The sequence below is a fragment of the Aquarana catesbeiana genome, linkage group LG06, assembly GCF_042186555.1.
Source record: "Aquarana catesbeiana isolate 2022-GZ linkage group LG06, ASM4218655v1, whole genome shotgun sequence".
NCBI lineage: Eukaryota > Metazoa > Chordata > Amphibia > Anura > Ranidae > Aquarana > Aquarana catesbeiana.
Window position 1 is genome coordinate 407,910,376 of NC_133329.1, and position 19,668 is coordinate 407,930,043.

The window sequence follows — 19,668 nt, forward strand, 5'->3', positions numbered from 1 at the left end:
GCAGAGGGATAACAATGTAACACATCTTGGAAGAGGATTGGGCAGAGAGATAACAATGTAACACATCTGGGAGGAGGATCGGGATTCGGGCAGAGGGATAACAATGTAGCACATCTGGGAGGAGGATCGGGCAGAGGGATAACAATGTAGCACATCTGGGACTAGGATCGGGCAGGCGGTTGCTCGCGGTTCCTGCTCTCCAGCCAGGAGGAAAGTTTGGCAGCCATGGTGTCATGTTCAGAGATTAACCCCTGAGTGCCCTGTCAGAAGCCCCCTTCCCATCTGGAGCAGCAAATGCTGGCAGTCCTGGGAGGGGGGAGGCAGCAGGGCTGGGGGAGGGGCGGAGGAGGAGGAGGGGTAGATTGAAAACAGATCAGTCAGGGCTGAAGTAATGGGCTCAGATCATCTGACTGCAGCAGCTTCACAGGGGGAGGAGGACTCCAAACTTTCCTCTCCGCATCCAACTTCTTCCCTGGGACTGCAGGCTGCCCACTGAGCCCTGTGCACTGCCAAACCATCTCCTGGGGGAGCCCTGACCTCAGGAGTTCTACATCCCCTCCCTGGACTGGGTACATCTTCCCTGGACTCTGCATCTTCCCTGGACTCTGCATCTTCCTGGACTCCACATCTTCCTGGACTCTGCATCTTCCTGGACTCCACATCTTCCTGGACCCTGCATCTGCTCCCTGGTCTCAATTGACCTGTGGACTCTGCACATCTTTCCAGGACTCTACTGGCCTTCCTCTGGACCTCTTTCCTGGCACTCAGCATCTCTTCCCTGGACTTTACATCCATTTCCAGGGCTCTGCTGATCTCCTTTGGAGTCTCTACCCCTTGTTTGGACTTTGCATTTATCTACACCTCCTTCCTGGGACTCCACATCTCTCTTTTGGATTCTACATCCCTCCCTTGGATTCTGTGGATCTTCTCTGGACTCTGAGGTCCCTATCTGGAATCTACACATCTTTCCAGGACTCCACATCCCTCCCCAGGACACTACTGGTCTTTCCTGCTCTGCACTTTTCTGGATCTCCTTCCTGGCACTCATCATCTCTTCCCTGGTCTCCTTTGAAGTCTCTACCCCTTGCTTGGACTATGCATTTCCCTACATCTCCTTGCTGGAACTCCACATCTCTCCTTTTGGATTTGACATCCCTTAATTGATCTTCCTAGAACTCAGCACCTCTTCTTTGGATTCTGTAGTCTCACCTGAAGACTCTGCTGAGCTTTGCCTGGTCTCTTGTCCTACTTGCCACCTCTGGACTGTCCTGCTACTGCAGCTGGGCTGATCTCCTCCAAGGTGATGGATACTGGATCAGGAAGAACATTGTTCTGACTATGGACCCATTCAGATGCCCTTCCTGCTGATGACCTCCATGCTTATGTTGGATACTGAACTTCTTAGGGCTCCATTGAGGAAACGCCTGGCAGGATCTGCCTGTACCCAGAGGTAAGTGGTCAACCACCTCTTGGAAACTTCTGTTTCTCAATGTAAATCTTCTCCTAAATGTAAGGTGTATTGTATTTGATATGTGAACTCCTAGAGATTATCCTGAAATCTGCCTAAGTGGGCTAATTCATAAAGAAGCCACAAGTGACGCAAGCAGTGCCCCGAGATATAGGCATTCCCAAAGTTTCAAGGCCTGAGACCACTTTAATGGTTTGTGGAGGTTTATTAAATATCCGTGTTTATGGATTGTAGCTCCAGGACCATAACATGGGTATCTTGTGTGCAAATTATTATTATTATTATTATTATTATACAGGATTTATATAGCGCCAACAGCACTTTACAACATTGGGGAAGACGGTACAATTACAATACAATTCAATACAGAAAGGATCAGAGGTCCCTGCTCGTTAGAGCTTACAATCTAGAAATCCCTTTGCCTCATTTTATAACTTTGTAGATGAAGTTCCATATCTGCATGTGAGGTTAATGTGAACTTGTCACAAGCCTGGACAATTCAAACTGTGAGACAATGCAGGTGCAGAGGTAGGTTTTAATGACAGCATGTCAAACTGACCAGTAGATCCAGAGATATGTGCAGCTCAAGTTCTATGCAAACCTTCGACTTATGTAAAAGTTGAGTTTGGACCCTTCCTACCCTACTGGTTTTTGAGATCACCCATCAAATTAAAGGCCTCATTGACCAGTAGGGAGGCACAGTTCAGAATGGGGCTTGGAGATGGATGGGCGCCAAGTCACTGTAGGGTTGATTTACTAAAAAAGAGCGTGCAAAATCTGGTGCAGCTCTGCAAAGAAACGAATCAGCTTCCAGGATTTATTGTCAAAGCTTAAATGAATAAGCTAAAGTTAGAAGCTGATTGGCTGCCCTCTACCAAATTTTGCACTCTCCAGTTTTAGTAAATCGACCCCTGTGTACAGAAAAAGTCAAGATTTGCACATAATTTCAGCTGCCTGGATCTTTGGTTCTCTCATGTGGTTTTAACTGAAGCTGAGCAACCATCATGCATTCAGTTTGCATTGTCCAGATTTGCAGCAGATTTTTTAGATGTCTAAACTGCTCCTACATAAGGGGATTTCCAAGCATGAATCCGCCCTGCGCTTTGGCTGTGCTAATGTGCAGCTACCTGTGGCGCAATGCCCAGGCTTCAGGGTATCTGCTGTCCAGCTGTAGCTTGTTCATGAAGCTGCACCCCTTCCAACAGTTCCTGGAGATGTCTCCGCTCTACATGATATATTCTGTGCCTTCCAGAGGCTTTGTATATAGATGAGGTGTTTCCTTGTGCTTCTGGATCTAAGGTTCTTAAATCACCATTTGGGCCAACAGAGGGAAAAACATGACATCTATGTTTTTGAGGAACTAGAGGCCTCATTGTAACCATTGAGCAAGTTTTTATATCAGTCCAGCGCTCTATGCTATCGTTCAGACAGTAAATACAGATTTCTGAGTCAGAAATTCTACGTGAACGCCCTACGAACTGGGAGCTTCAAGTTTGAGAATTTTGAGGAAGCCATGCTGCCAGAAATCTCAGACTTGGAGCTCTGAGTTTGTACAGAGCATATCTCTAACCAGCTGCTGTGGGGCTACAACTCTTTCCCAGCCTCAAGGTACACGGTCAAAGCTTTCTCAGTACAAACCATTTTGGAGATCTAATTACCCATGTGCGAAGATCAGAACATGATAATTATGTCATGATAATCCATAATCCATAAAAATATCTGTAAAGGTTCTTATTTATACAAGTCACAGTAGAGCTAGTAGTAGTAATTCATCACGTTCAGTTGGACTTCTGGTTCTGTAATGCTGAAGACATCTTGAAGCTTTTCCAAGAACTGATAAATATGATCAGAACGTAATAAATATGTCACGATAAACAATCCATAAATATATTCGTGAAGGTTCTTATTTATCCAAGTCATGGTAGAGCTAGTAGTCATTGGTCACATTCAGTTGGACTTCTGGTTCTATAATGGTGAAGACGTCTTGAATCTTCTCCAAGAACCGATAAATATGATTAGAACGTAATAAATTTGTCATGATAAACAATCCCTAAAAATATCGGTAAAGGTTCTCATTTATCCAAGTCATGGTAGAGCTAGTAGTCGTTGATCACATTCAGTTGGACTTCTGGTTCTGTAATGCTGAAGACGTCTTGAAGGTTCTCCAAGAACTGATAAATATGATCAGAATGTAATAAATGTATTTGTTACGATAAACAATCCATAAGAACTTTCGTGAAGGTTCTCATTTATTAAAGTCATGGTAGATCTAGTAATAGTATTTGGTCACATTCAGTTGGACTTGTTCTGTAATGAAGACCTCTTGAAGCTTCTCCAAGAACTGAAGAAGTGGCTTGGATAAGCTATGAAAACATCTTTAACATTACAGAACAAGTCCAGTTGAATGAGACTAAATACTCCTAGCTAGACCAGCCTTTCTTAACCTTTTTTCCACCGAGGAACCCTTAAAATAGGTTTCAAGTTTCGCAAAACCCTTACTAAAACCAATTCAACAGGGGTCAATAGCAAACATTACCCTTACATTGGGAGTCAGTAGGAAGAATGCAACCCTTACAATGCTGGTCAGAATGCCACCCTAAAAATATAATTAGTCTCATGCTACTGGCTTTACCAAGTGTTGATGTCCCTAGAACTACGAAGGCACCAATAAATTGGAGGTCAATCAGCCACAGCTCAAGGAAACCCTAGCAACCCTTGTTGAGAATAGCTGAGCTAACACCACAAAATTTATTTCCAGTATAAAATCACTTTTAAAAACCAAAGATCCTCATTTTCTGAGTTTGTACATTGGAGGGATGTGCAAAGTTAAAGAAAATCCCCCAAAAGAATATGGTGAAAGAACACACAAGCAGAAGTCTTTCACTGAAAACCGCAGGTCATTACAGTGGGTCCAAAAATGAAAGTGAGCCGAAGTTCCTACGTAATTTGCAACTTCCGTGATTGTCATTGTGCAATTCAAGTTGTTACTGAACCAACTATTAATTTTTGATATGTATCTTGAGATTAAACATGGAGGTTACAGTTATATTTTTAAACCAATCTAATAATGACCTAGTTTGGCCTCAACCAACCTCCTCATATTTATAATAGTACTTAAGTCAAAAACATTTTTTGATTTTGGTATTATTATAGATATGAGGGGGATGGTTGCTCCTAAATTATGTATTGTTTTGGGTTGGTTTATGAATTGTGAGCACCAGAGTTTCCCATCCTCTCATAAGAGTTTAATTATCGTAAGGAGCCTAGAGACATTTCATTTTTGGTTAGGGTTATATTTTCAGGACAAGCTTTTTGGGTTTACAACGTCCTTCTTCATAGTCCAAGCTGTATCGATTACACAACGGGGAAAGAGTGTCCTAAAAATGTAATTCAATTTTTTTTTTAAGTATCATGGACAATACTCAACGGTGTTGTTGCAAGTGCACTAATGTGGCTACAATCACCTTAAACATGGACGTTGAAAGCTTTTTCTTTGCATTTTGGGTTATCGTTGCCCGTCAGGCCTATTGGATTTTCTGAGTATTACCTATAAATGGGAGGGAAGGGGATGTTGGGGTTCACACATCAGCTAACGCAAGGTCCCGTTAAATTCCATGTGCCAAACTTTTTGCGCATCACTTAATGCAGTGGAGGAGGTCACAGAAGAGTGACAGAAGCTATTCCGAGGACGGGACAATGCCTTGTGTTCAAAAAAACAATTGACACAATCCGGCTTTTATCCTCTGTTAAGAATACGCTAAAACAATTCGGCTTTTCTGTGTGAATTAGAAGTCACCTCATTGTGACTCTGCCCTTCATTGACTGGGACGAGGTTTTTGTCCAAGGATAATGATAATGGGAATGCTGCAAATGCCAGTTTTAGTCATTTATTTTATTGCGGTATATTATATATATATTGGTTTACATTTTATTATATATTTATTATCCAAAATGAGTTAAAAACAACCGCTTTTTTATTGTGGTATTTTATATTTTTTTTTTTACCACTTTTTTGTGGTATTTTATATATATATTTTTTTACATTTTATTATATATTTATTATTCAAATTGAGTTAAAACAACTGTTTTTTTATTGTGGTATTTTATATATATATTTTTTTGCCACATTTTTTTACTGTGGTATTTTTTATATTGTTTTAAACATTTTAAATATATAATAAAATGTTAAAAAAAAAATATATATATATATATATATATATATATATATATATATATATATATATATATATATACTGTATGTATGTATGTATATGTATTTATTTTTTAATTATTATTATTTTTATTATTTTTCTAAATTCAGCTGTTTTGTTTTTCTTCTAAGGTAATAAAAAAGAAAAAAAAATATATATATACAGTATCTCACAAAAATGAGTACACCCCTCACATTTTTGTAAATATTTTCTTCTATCTTTTCATGTGACAACACTGAAGAAATGACACTTGTCTACAATGTAAAGTAGTGAGTGTACAGCTTGTATAACAGTGTAAATTTGCTGTCCCCTCAAAATAACTCAACACACAGCCATTAATGTCTAAACCGCTGGCAACAAATGTGAGTACACCCCTAAGTGAAAATGTCCAAATTGGGTCCAAAGTATCAATATTTTGTGTGGTCACCATTATTTTCCAGCACTGCCTTAACCCTCTTGGGAATGGAGGTCACCAGAGCTTCACAGGTTGCCACTGGAGTCCTCTTCTACTCCTCCATGATGACATCACGGAGCTGGTGGATGTTAGAGACCTTGCGCTCCTCCACCTTCCGTTTGAGGATGCCCCACAGATGATCAATAGGGTTTAGGTCTGGAGACATGCTTGGCCAGTCCATCACCTTTACCCTCAGCTTCTTTAGCAAGGCAGTGGTCATCTTGGAGGTGTGTTTGGGGTGGTTATCATGTTGGAATACTGCCCTGCGGCCCAGTCTCTGAAGGGAGGGGATCATGCTGTGCTTCAGTATGTCACAGTACATGTTGGCATTCATGGTTCCCTCAATGATCTGTAGTTCCCCAGTGCCGGCAGCACTCATGCAGCCCCAGACCCTGACACTCCCACCACCATGCTTGACTGTAGACAAGACACACTTGTCTTTGTCCTCCTCACCTGGTTGCCCCCACACACACTTGTCACCATCTGAACCAAATAAGTTTATCTTGGTCTCATCAGACCACAGGACATGGTTCCAGTAATCCATGTCCTTAGTCTTTCTTGTACATCATCTTTAGAAGAGGCTTCCTTCTGGGATGACAGCCATGCAGACCAATTTGATGCAGTGTGCGGTGTATGGTCTGAGCACTGACAGGCCGACCCCCCCACCCCTACAACCTCTGCAGCAATGCTGGCAGCACTCATACGTCTATTTCCCAAAGCCAACCTCTGGATATGACGCTGAGCACGTGACCTCAACTTCTTTGGTGGACCATGGCGAGGCCTGTTCTGAGTGGAACCTGTCCTGTTATACCGCTGTATGGTCTTGGCTACCGCGCTGCAGCTCAGTTTCAGGGTCTTGGCAATCTTCTTATAGCCTAGGCCATCTTTATGTAGAGCAACAATTCTTTTTTTCAGATCCTCAGAGAGTTCTTTGCCATGAGGTGCCATGTTGAACTTCCAGTGACCAGTATGAGAGAGTGAGAGCGATAACACCAAATCTAACACACCGGCTCCCCATTCACACCTGAGACCTTGTAACACTAACGAGTCACATGACACCGGGGAGGGAAAATGGATAATTGGGCCCAATTTGGACATTTTCACTTAGGGGTGTACTCACTTTTGTTGCCAGCGGTTTAGACATTAATGGCTGTGTGTTGAGTTATTTTGAGGGGACAGCAAATTTACACTGTTATACAAGCTGTACACTCACTACTTTACATTGTAGCAAAGTGTCATTTCTTCAGTGTTGTCACATGAAAAGATAGAAGAAAAGATTTACACAAATGTGAGGGGTGTACTCACTTTTGTGAGATACTGTATATATATTTGTGTGTAAATGTTTATTTTTTTACCAGGATAGACAGTAGCTATTATCAGGAAAAATGAATTCAAATCTTGATATCGATTTCAGTTGGATTTTTTCGGTAGCCAAAAAAGTCCTAAGATCTGTCCTGTAGTGTCTGTTCACATTTGTGATTGACAGAACACATGCAAAATCGCCAGCCTTCCCGCTGCACACAGAATCGGGTTGCCCCTTTTTGCAGATGCGCGGCATGCATTCTGGTGCATTGCGATTTCACAGAAAGCTCAGCCCTCGTTCACACCGCTCATACGATTTGACACTTCCGAATTGCATTGACAAGTCGCATCCCCCAATGTCGGCAATGGAACCATTTAAATTGTCGTGACTCGTGTCGCAGCGACTTTGAAAAAAAGGTCCTGCACTACTTTTTCCTACTCTATGGGAATGTTTGACCATTCTTCCAGAAGCACATTTGTGAGGTCAGACACTGATGTTGGACGAGAAGGCCTGGCTCACAGTCTCCGCTCTCATTCATCCCAAAAGTTGTTCTATCGGGTTGAGGTCAGGACTCTGTGCAGGCCAGTCATGTTCCTCCACCCCAAACTCACTCATCCATGTCTTTATGGATCTTGCTTTGTGCACTGGTGCTCTGTCATGTTGGAACAGGAAGGGGCCATCCCCAAACTGTTCCCACAAAGTTGGGAGCATGAAATTGTCCAAAATGTCTTGGTATGCTGACGCCTTAAGAGTTCCCTTCACTGGAACTAAGGGGCAAAGCCCAACCCCTGATAAACAACCCCCACACCATAATCCCCCCTCCCCCCACACCATAACCCCCCCTCCACCAAATGATTTGGACCAGTGCACAAAGCAAGGTCCATAAAGACATGGACGAGCGCGGAGGGTGGAGGAACTTGACTGGCCTGCACAGAGTCCTGACCTCAACCCCATAGAACACCTTTGGGATGAATTAGAGCGGAGAATCCGAGCCAGGCCTTCTCGTCCAACATCAGTGCCTGACCTCACAAATGCTCTTCTAGAAGAATGGTCAAACATCCCCATAGACACCCTCCTAAACCTTGTGGACGGCCTTCCCAGAAGAGTTGAAGCTGTTATAGCTGCAAAGGGCGGAGCCAACTCAATATTGAACCCTACGGACTAAGACTGGGATGTCATTAAAGTTCATGTGCGTGTAAAGGCAGGCGTCCCAATACTTTTGGGAATATAGTGACATAATAAGTTTGGGGGATTTTTGGGCACCATGTGGCCCTTTTCCTTTGTGGGCCCCTAGCGGTTTCATTTTTTTTTTTAAACTAAACTTGTCCTCATCTGGCCTCCAGCTGATAAAAAGTTACATTTTGTTACATCATTTTGCTGCCTCGTATTTCAGGAAATATTTTCTGGACTTTTTCTCTGAGATAAAATATTGTAATTGTTACAATAAGTAGCGATGTGGAGTCGGAATCGGTTGGTGGGGCCCTCAGTGGACATAATGTGGCCCTTGAATAATTCCAATCAGCTCAGGGTATGGTTTGACGTGCCTTAGAGGTTTTTACTATCACAGAAGAATTAAAGGAAAAACTTTTTTTTTCATTCTGGATAAAGTAAAGGGGGGGGGGGTGGTTAGAACTCCTGTCAGAGTTTTTTATTTATTTTTTTGCCATCTGTGTCCCATTGCAGAGATTTCCCTTCACTTCCTGTCCCGGAGTCACAACAGGAAGTGGGAGGAAATCCCTGCAAATTAAGGGAATCTCTTGGTCACCCAGAAAAGTGAATCAAATATCAGATACAATTTTTATTTATCTAAAATCCATCCATGTTCAGTAATGTGTCAGTGACCCTTCCAGGTATTTATTCCCTTTCACAGAGATTGCAGGACCCCCCCCCCCCCATGCCTTTATCTGATTTTCTCTCCAGAAGCACAGCACCATCTTTGTTCTGGCATCATCCAGGGTCACCATCTACTTCCTGGATGGAGGTGGCGGCTCAGAGATCACACAGTCCTGTAAATGGTGGTTCCTGTTCGGTTCTTGGCTGTGTTTCTGATACATATCAGCCTCTGCTGCAGCCTCTCACATTGTGACTTGCCATAGAGTTGGTCTGAACACTGGGGGGGGGGGGGGGGGGGGGGGGGGGGGGGCGAAGAGACTGAGGACATGCCTTTCCTTTGCCTGCAGCAGACAGATGACATAATTTCAGCCAAGGAAAAGTAACTGGGAGAGGGGAGACAGAGGAAATGCTTCACCTCCCGGAAGCAGATTAATGACATCACCTCAATCTAGGCAAAATCACCAGGGGAGGGAAGACTGAGGAAACTATTAATCCCATCTGCAGCAGACTGATGACATCATCTCATCCTGGGCAAAGTCACTGGAGGAGGGGAGATTGAGGAATTACCTTCCTTCTGCCTGCAGCAGACTGGTGACATCACCTAAGCCTGGAAAAAGGAACTAGTGGGGGGGGGGGAGGGACTGAGTAAATGCCCTTCTCTGCCTGCAGCAGACTGATGACATCATCTCAGCCTAGGCAAAGTCGCTGGGGGAGGGAAGACTGAGGAAATGCTTCCCCCTCCTGGAAGCAGATTAATGACATCATCTCAGCCTGGGCAAAGTCACTGGGGGAGGGAGGACTGAGGAAACGATGAATCCCGCCTGCAGCAGACTGATGACATAATCTCAGCCTGGGCAAAGTCACTAGGGGAGGGGAGACTGAGGAAATACCTTCCTTCTGCCTGCAGCAGACTGGTGACATCATCTCAATCTAGGCATAATCAATAGGGGAGGGAAGACTGAGGAAACTATTAATCCCGCCTGCAGCAGTCTGATGACATCATCTCATCCTGGGCAAAGTCACTGAAGAAGGGGAGACTGGGGAAATACCTTCCTTCTGCCTGCAGCAGACTGGTGACATCACCTAAGCCTGGGAAAAGGAACTAGTGGGGGGGGGTGGACTGAGTAAATGCCCTTCCCTGCCTGCAGCAGACTGATGATATCATCTCAGCCTGGGCAAAGTCACTGGGGGAGGGAAGACTGAGGGAACGATGAATCCCGCCTGCAGCAGACTGATGACATAATCTTAGCCTGGGCAAAGTCACTAGGGGAGGGGAGACTGAGGAAATACCTTCCCTCTGCCTGCAGCAAACTGGTGACATTATCTCAACTTGGGAAAGGCACTAGTGGGGGGGGGGGGCTGAGGAAATGCCCTTTCCTGCCTGCAGCAGAGTGATGACATCATCTCAGCCTAGGCAAAGGCAGATTTGGAAAGAAATATATAGACTTTTAATGCCCTCCACCTCCAAAAAAAAAACAACCGTGACGCCATGCGTTAAATCCTTCATATTATTGCCTGCACAGTCCCAAACTCATCGTGCAACGTGGAAGAGATGTCGCAATACTCCAGCTCTGGCTCACACATTGTCCTGCCACTATTGAGGGACTACAGTTCCCAGCAAGCTGTGGAAGTTCCAGCTGGGAGTTGTAGCTGCTGGACAGCTGATGTTCACCATAAGCGTTCCTCCAGTCCTGCCCCCCCCCCCCCCCCCCCTCGGACAATGGTGGCAGACTTTGCTGTCTCTTCTTCTGCATCATTAATTCCACACTCGGGAGGAAATGACTGTACAGCTCATTGTTTGAATTAAAGAGCCATTTTAGAAAACATCTTGAGCAGCTTTTGGTGTTTGCAATGAAAGTTTATTTTAGACTTAATCCCACAAAAGTCTTGCGGTGGATACAGGATGCCAGAGCTACAAAGCGCGGAGAGCGCGGCCGACGCATGTTCTAGACTTCTTCATGAAAGTTTCTGGGTCTATCTGCTCAGCTCCTGGGAATCGGAATAAATACGAGAAGAAGGAGTCTAACGAGAAGTCTCAGATTTGGAGAAAAAAGACAGAATGAGTGAAATTGTCATCCAGGTTTTTTTTTTTTTGATAAGAGAAATCTCTCAAATTTGTGACCGATCCTTCGATCCAAAGTCATCATATTTTTTGGAGAAGACAATACAACCAGCAACAGTTCCTCATTCTTATATTTTGTAGAACCTGTTAAGTGTTCCAGAAGCTCCCAAATGACTTCATTGGTTAACACTAACCCTAGACTGTAAATACCATTGCCACTGAACGCTGCTCCACTCAGGAGGAACTGACCCCCAAATCATCACCTATGGGAATATCTGTCTCCTGTCTTTTCCTGCCTTCTCACTTATTCCTTCCACCAACCTCCACATCACTACTATGTCCTATGGTGGCCAGCTGGACAAGCAAATTTGCAAATTTCAGTTTCCTTTTTCCTGCCATCCTCTGAGAGTTACCCTGGAATGAAGTGTTCTGCAAGTTCAAATTTTCTGGACTTTCCTGGAATTAACCCCAACCCTTAGGGTTAGGTCTTCTGGACTTTCCTGGAATTAACCCTTAGGGTTAGGTCTTTTCCCAGGCTTTCTATGAATCACAATATCTACTGGACTCAGACAATGGCCACCTGGGTATTGCTGCCAGGCACTCCTTTAATAGAGATCTCCCTCTTTTAAGTTTTCTTTCTCCTGCCGTCCTCTGAGAGTTACCCTGGAATGAAGTGTTCTGCAAGTTCAAATTTTGTGGACGTTGCTGGAATTAACCTAACACTTGGGATTAGGTCTTCTGGGCTTTCCTGGAATTAACCCTAACTCTTTGGGTTAGGTCTTCTGGGCTTTCCTAGAATTACCCCTAAACCCTGAGGATAAGTCTTCTGGACTTTTCTGGATTAAACCATAACCCTTGGGGTTAGGTTTTCTGGACTTTCTTGGAATTAACCCAAACCCTTGGGGTTAGGTCTTCTGAACTTTCCTGGAATTAATCCAAACCCTTGGGATTTAGGTCTTCTGGGCTTTTCTGGAACTACCCCTAACCCTTAGGGTTAGGTCTTCTGAACCTTCCTGGATTTACCCCTAACCCTTAGGGTTAGGTCATCTGGACTTTCCTGGAATTACCCCTAACCCCTGGGGTTAGGTCTTCTGGACTTTCCTGGAATTACCCCTAACCCTTAGGGTTAGGTCTTCTGGAATTTCCTAGAATTAACCCTAACCTTTGGGGTTAGTTCTTCTGGAATAAACCCTAACCCTTGGGGTTAGTTCTTCTGGACTTTCCTGGAATTAACCCTAACCCTTGGGATTAGGTGTACTGGACTTTCCTGGAATTAACCCTAACCCTTGAGGTTAGGTCTTCTGGACTTTCCTAGAATTACCCCTAAACCCTGAGGCTAGGTCTTCTGGACTTTTCTGGAATAAACCATAACCCTTGGGGTTAGGTCTTCTGAACTTTCCTGGAATTAACCCAAACCCTTTGGGTTAGGTCTTCTAGGCTTTCCTGGAACTACCCCTAACTCTTAGGGTTAGGTCTGGTGAACTTTCCTGGATTTACCCCTAACCCTAATGCCCCGTACACACAACCGGATTTTCCGACGGAGAAAGTGCGATTGGATTGTGTTATCGGAAATTCCGATCGTGTGTGGGCTCCATCGGACTTTTTCCATCGGAATTTCCGACACACAAAGTTTGAGAGCAGGATATAAAAATTTCCGACAACAAAATACGATCCTTTAAATTCCGATCGTGTGTAGACAAATCCGACGCACAAGGTGCCACGCATGCTCAGAATAAATTAAGAGACTAAAGCTATTGGCTATTGCCTCGTTTATAGTCTCGATGTACGTGTTTTACATCACCGTGTTCAGAACGATCGGATTTTCCGACAACTTGAGCCAACGTCCGTCGGAATAAATCCAATGGATTTTGTTGTCGGAATGTCCGATCAATGTCCAATCGTGTGTACAGGGCATTAGGTTTAGGTTGTCTGGACTTTCCTGGAATTACCCCTAACCCCTGGGGTTAGGTCTTCTGGACTTTCTTGGAATTACCCCTAACCCTTAGGGTTAGGTCTTCTGGAATTTCCTAGAATTAACCATAACCTTTGGGGTTAGTTCTTCTGGACTTTCCTGGAATTAACCCTAACCCTTGGGATTAGGTGTTCTGGACCATCCTGGAATTAACCCTAACCCTTGGGGTTAGGTCTTCTGGACTTTCCTGGAATAAACCCTTAGGCTTAGGTCTTCCAGACTTTCCATCAATCACAATGGCTACTGGACTCCGACAATGGCCACCTGGGTATTGTGGCCATGCACTCTTGTAATAGAGATCTCCCTCGCTCAGATTGATATACCCGGGTTGTCATTTGAGGGCTCTCATCCTGTTTGCATTTGATCATCATTTACATGACTCCCGTACACCGCAGATGTTGGCCCTCCATAGATCCTCAATGGGGCCAATCGCAGCTTCCCTCTATGCAGCCTATACATTGCTCAGAGCGGAAATGCGCTGTCGTGGTTTTGGTCTTAAACATACAAACTTGTGGTTTTCATTCCGACTTCAACCGCACAACTTTCACTCTGTGATCTCATGCAAATCCCTCTCCTAATTATAATTGGCGAGCAAGCGTAAGCGCAATTCATCGCTGAGCGATCACCGAGCCGACCCGAGAGGAAACTCCAATGAGGGAGCCCCGAATATTTTATTAGATGATACAACTTCCGTCTGCCTGACTAAAGCAGGACACAAGCAGGCAAATGTCTGGTCGATCATGCAAAAAGTTTGATAATTATACAATTTCTGAAAAATCCTAATCCCCCCCAAACCCTGTACTATTCTCACCAAAACTTTGCTTATTTTCAGATTTTCTTTTTTTCTTTTGTGCCCCTTCCCAGCGGGAGGCGTTAATGAGCGGAGGCAGCTTCCTGATCTCTTTGATTGACTGGTACAGAGGTCACATGATTGGGAGCACGCCTCGCTGGCTCTCAATCTCTGGGCTGGGTGCGCGCTCTTAGCACACAACCTCAGAGCCCCATGGACGCCCAAGGCAGGGACAAGGGGTGGGCAGGAGGGGTAGTTTCCCCCGGGCGCAGTGAAGCAAAGGGGCAAAAATGGATGCAGGGTGGTCCACCCATTCTGTTTTAATAGTGGGGTGGGGGGGGGTCGCAATTCTGGATCCTTGCCCTGGGCGCTGGACAACCCTGCCCCGGGAACTGTGAAAACCTACCCTCTTTCCCCCGAAAATAAGACCTAGCGTGATTGTCGGTGATGGCTGCAATATAAGCCCTACCCCCCAAATAAGCCCTACCCTGAAAATAAGACCTACAAGGACTTTAACTAGGGCTTATTGGGGGGGGTAGGGCTTATATTGCAGCCATCACCGACAATCACGCTAGGTCTTATTTTCAGGGGAAACAGGGTATGTGCAATGGCTGGGCCTTAAGGTGGAAGAAAAGGCTAACCCCATGGGCCCATTCACTCTTGCCTTGGTCTCTGAAGAGCAATCTGAATTTGGATTGCTTTTCAGGGAGCATTTTAAAGTTGTTGAGGAAGCATTTGTATCACCTCCTCTCCACCCGCTTGAACCCCCTTGAACCCCACACTAGCATGCTGAAAACACGTGCATTGCAGGGCAACTGCAGAGCAACTCTATTCACTTCAATGGGTCACACTCAGCGTGCGCTTTGCCCGGTGAAAACAGCAGGGGGTATAATTCCTGCAAAGCATCGCATATACACCCCCAGCTGCTGCTCCTTCAGCTAAAGTGGGGTTAAAGAAGCAGGTCAACTGCAGGGTTTTACTGCCCTACAGGGGCTAGTGTGAATGAGCCCCATTCTTGGAAACGTTCTTTCCCCCCTTTTTCTACCTATCCTGCACACCCTGTATAGAAAAGATTTTAAATCTGGTCAAGTCCGGTCACGTGATCCTGCAGCTCCTATGGCAGTGAGCAGCTGCTGCAGGGGAGAGGAGGGAGCGCCGACAATAGCTGGGTCATGGAAGCCTATCGGTGACATCGCGGCTCTGGGAATTCACAGCCGCTGTTGAGTTGTTCCCTGACACGCAAGAGAGGCAGAGCTGTCAGATCACGTGACCGGTCTGGAACAGAATAATAATTTTAAAAAAAGGTAAGTGCACAGGTATGCAGGATAGGTAGGAGGAGGGGGAGCGAACGTTTTAGGCCTGGTTCCCACCTGTGCGTTTTCAGTTTTGCAGAAACGCACTACACTTGTGGACTTGTGTCTTTTTTCAACCTCACCTACTATGTAACTATGTTACAATCTAATTGCGCAATTTCATTCAGATCTACCAACCGCCATGTCACACCTGGACCCTTGCTGATCAGATACAAATAGATTGGATTGTTTGGGTTTGGCCCTCATGCTGTAAAAATTTGGGTAAGTCAAATGGCGATTCTCCATCAACGCGGTAAAAAAAAATTTTGACTTTTTTTTAAAAAAAAAGGACCCTTAGAATTTGTTTTTACCAAGATAACACAAAAATGTCTCCTTTGATGTGAAGAAAGTTTGAGAAAAATTGTTGAAAGACGTATCTGTAGATAAGAAGCGAATCTTCTGCCGCGTGGCGACAGGGCTGCGTGCCACGACTTTGCTGCTTTTTTGTCGGCAGATAATGATGCAGGTTGGCGGTGCTGGTATTTCGGGGTTGGTTGTGGGGGGTGGGGGGATCCTTTTAGGCAGTCCTGTTTTGTTGTGGAATGTTAAAAATCTGCATTTCTGCAACCTGATCTGAGTGATGAGTCTGGAGCAGAAAGGGAGCCGGACGCCACAACGCCGCTACAGCTTCCCTGGGAATACGGCCCACCGCCCCCGGGGTCACCGGGACTTCTCCTGACCTTTTCTGTGCCGATAAAAATACACTCACTAAACCGCTTCCCAGAAATTTGCCGTACACCGGTAAAGTCATTGCGTTTGGTTTTTGTTGGAACTTTGCTGTTTGGCCGTTTGTTTTCTTCAAATTTTTAAAACTTGTAATAACGGAATTAGGAGTTTGTACATATGGGACGCGTTTCACATTTTTAGGTTTGGAGAAGCTAAAATAATTCTGATGTCAATAAGGAGGACACAAAGTCACCAGCATTCCGAATAGACGCGTACCACATTGAGATGACCGCGTCACATGGGACATAAGAAGGCCAACATTTTTTGGACTCTTGGGGTCCCTTCCTCAGGTCATATGATACTATGTGGCCTTATGGAAGGTACCCTTTCTCAAGGCAACATAGTGCCCTATGACATTCTTCAGGCTTGTAGGGACCCTTCCTCAAGGCCACATAGTAACCCACGACATTTTTGGCCCTCATAGAGTCTCTTCCTCAAGGCAAAATAATGCCTTGATGGCAATATGGGGGCACAAAATATGGCACTATTGGGGGTCACAGGGTCTCTTTCTGAAGGTGACGTAGTGCCCTATGAATTTTTTGGGGCTCCCAAGGTCCCTTCCTTTTGGTGAGGGTCAAAGCATTCCTCAAGGCAACCTAGCAACATATGATCTAGCGGCCTTGAAAAAGGGACTCTGTGGGCCCCAAAAATGTCATAGGGCACTATGTTACCTTGAGGAAAGGTCCCTGTGAGCTCCAAGAATGTCACAGGTCATTATATCGCCTTCAGGAAGTGACTGTGTGAGGCCCACAAATGTTGTAGGTCATTTTGATTTGGAAAAGCTGAAAAAATTCTGATATCAATAAGGAGGACACAAAGTCACCAGCATTCCGCATAGATGTGTACCACATATTGAGAAGACTGTGTCACATGGGACATAAGAAGGCCAACATTTTTGGGGCTCTTTGGGTCCCTTCCTCAGGTCATATGGTACTATGTGGCCTTATGGAAGGTAGCCTTGCTCAAGACCACATAGTAACCTACGACATTTTTGGCCCTCATAGAGTCTCTTCCTCAAGGCAAAATAATGCTTTGATAGAAAAATGGAGGCACAAAATATTGCACTATTGGGGGTCACAGGGTCTCTTTCTGAAGGTGACGTAGTGCCCTATGACATTTTTGGGGCTCGCAAAGGTCCCTTCCTTATGCTGAGGATTCCTCAAGGCAATCTTAGCAACCTATGATCTAGGGACCTTGAAGAAGGGATTCTTGTGGGCCCCAAAAATGTTATAGGGCGCTATGTTACTTTGAGGAAATGTCCCTGTGAACCCCAAGAATGTCATAGGTCATTATGTCACATTCAGGAAGTGACTCTGTGAGGCCCACAAATGTTGTGGGTCATTATGTTGCCTTGAGGAAGGATCCCGGCAAGCCTCAAAAATCTCATAGGGCATTATGTCGCCTTGAGAAAGGAACCTTGAGAACCCAAAAAATGTCATAAAGCACTATGTGCCTTGAGGAAGGACCCTGCCACCTCCAAAAAATGTCATAGGACACTATGTCACCTTGAGGAAGGGACCCTGTGAGCCCCAAAAATGTCATAGGTCATTATTTCGCTTTGAAGAAGAGACTGTGTGAAGAATGTCATAGGGGACTACGTTGCCTTGAGAAAGGGTACCTTCCCTGAGGCGACATAGTGCCATATGACCTGGAGTACTATGTCACCTAGAGGAAGGGACCCTGAGAGCCCCAAAAATGTCATAAAGCACTATGTTTCCTTCATGAAGGGACCCCAAGAGCCCCAAAAATGTCATAAAGCACTATGTCACCTTGCGGGTGGGACCCTGTGAGGCCCAAAAATGTCATAGGTCATTATTTCGCATTGGAGAAGAAACTCTGTGGCTCAAAAATGTCATAGGTCATTATTTCGCATTGGAGAAGAGACTCTGTGAGGCCCACAAATGTTGTAGGTCACTATGTTGCCTTGAGAAAGGGTCCCTACAAGCCTCAAGGATGTCATAGGGGATAAGGTTGCCTTGAGAAAAGGTACCTTCCTTAAAGCTATATAGTGCCATATGACCTGGGGCACTTTGTCATCTAGAGGAAGGGACCCTGAGAGCCCCAACAATGTCATAGGGCATGATGTCACCTTGAGGAAGGGACCCTGAGAACACAAAAATTTCATAAAGCACTATGTCACCTTGAGGAAGGGACCCCGAGAGCCCCAAAAATGTCGTAGAGCACTATGTCACCTAGAGGAAGGGTCCCTTCTACAAGGTGACTTAGTGTCCTATGACCTGGGGAACTGTGTTGTCTTGAGGAACGGATTGTGATAGCCCAAAAATGTCATAGGACACCCTGAGGAAGGAACCCTGAGGACATGGACAGTGTTTAACATGGATTCCAATGGCCCTAGTTCACACCATTGCAGTGCGTTCCAGTGAGTTCAACAAAAGTAAAACATATTGCATTTATTACTGTATGGAAAGCATCTGGAATTCGGCAAAACGCATCAAAAATGTTCCAGAACCCACATGTACTCAATTGAGATGAAGAAAAAAAGAAGGGAAAAAAACACCAGAACACATCAAAAATGCATTAAAGAGTAACTCCAGTTTTGTTGAAAAAAAAAAACCCTCCCCCCTCTGGGTGATCTCTGTACATTGCAGGGGTTTTAACAACCTCTGTTGCAGATTTCCACCGTTTGTTACCCTGAAGAAATATCTGTTTGTTTCTCTGTGTCCATGTGTAAGTGAATATGCATGGGAGTGACTTCATAATTAACAATTAGCTGCTGTACCTGCAGGGCTCTAATGAGGAAAAGTAGCAGGGTCTGCATCCCTTTAGACGTGATTTCCCTTTGGGGGTATCTCACCAGAAATGACATTTTTGTTGCAGGGGATGCCCAAAATCTGACTTGTATCTTAGTGTAGACTTCTGGGAAAATCAGTGAGCCAATCACACAAGCAGGAAATTACATTTCTGGGGGGGGAGGGGGGGTGCTCTGTATACCATCTGTGTACAGAGCGCCTCCAGGTGGCCATATTGCATTTTACAGAAAATTACAGTGGCTGTAGATTGAAAAGGAAAGATCATTTTTAATAACATTCAATTACAATATGACTTGTGTGTATATATATATATATATATATATATATATATATATATATAATATCTCTTTCCGAAGCAGCGGGAGGGCCCCCCCAACCTCCTCCCGCTGCTTGCTGATGTTTCTCAGGGCTTACCGTTTTCACTGGAGCGCCCGACAAACGATCTGACGGTGCGGCTGGCTGGTCACAGAGGCTACCAGAGACCAGATCGTCTCTGCTTGCCTCTATGGCCTTGGAGTACTGGAGCAACATCATGACATCACTTCCAGTCTAGGGCAGAAGTAAGCAATTTTTTTTTTTTTTCTTCGATCTCTTGCTTTTAAAAGGTAAAGAAGAGATTTGGGGTCTTTTTGACCCCCAGATCTCTCCATAAATAGGACCTGTCATCCTTATTTCTATTACAAGGGATGTTTACATTCCTTGTAATAGGAATAAAAGTGATCAAAA

The 19,668-nt window shown here is 44.7% G+C and overlaps 1 protein-coding gene across 1 annotated transcript in view; it reads left to right on the forward strand.

Moving 5' to 3' along the window:
- The first annotated feature begins 367 nt into the window (after positions 1-367).
- Positions 368-19,668, forward strand: part of GLI2 (GLI family zinc finger 2) — a 205,752-nt gene continuing 186,451 nt past the window's right edge. The window contains exon 1 of the mRNA XM_073634468.1: positions 368-1,450. The gene's annotated coding sequence lies outside the window, so the exon portion shown is untranslated. The remainder of the gene's footprint in view (positions 1,451-19,668) is intronic.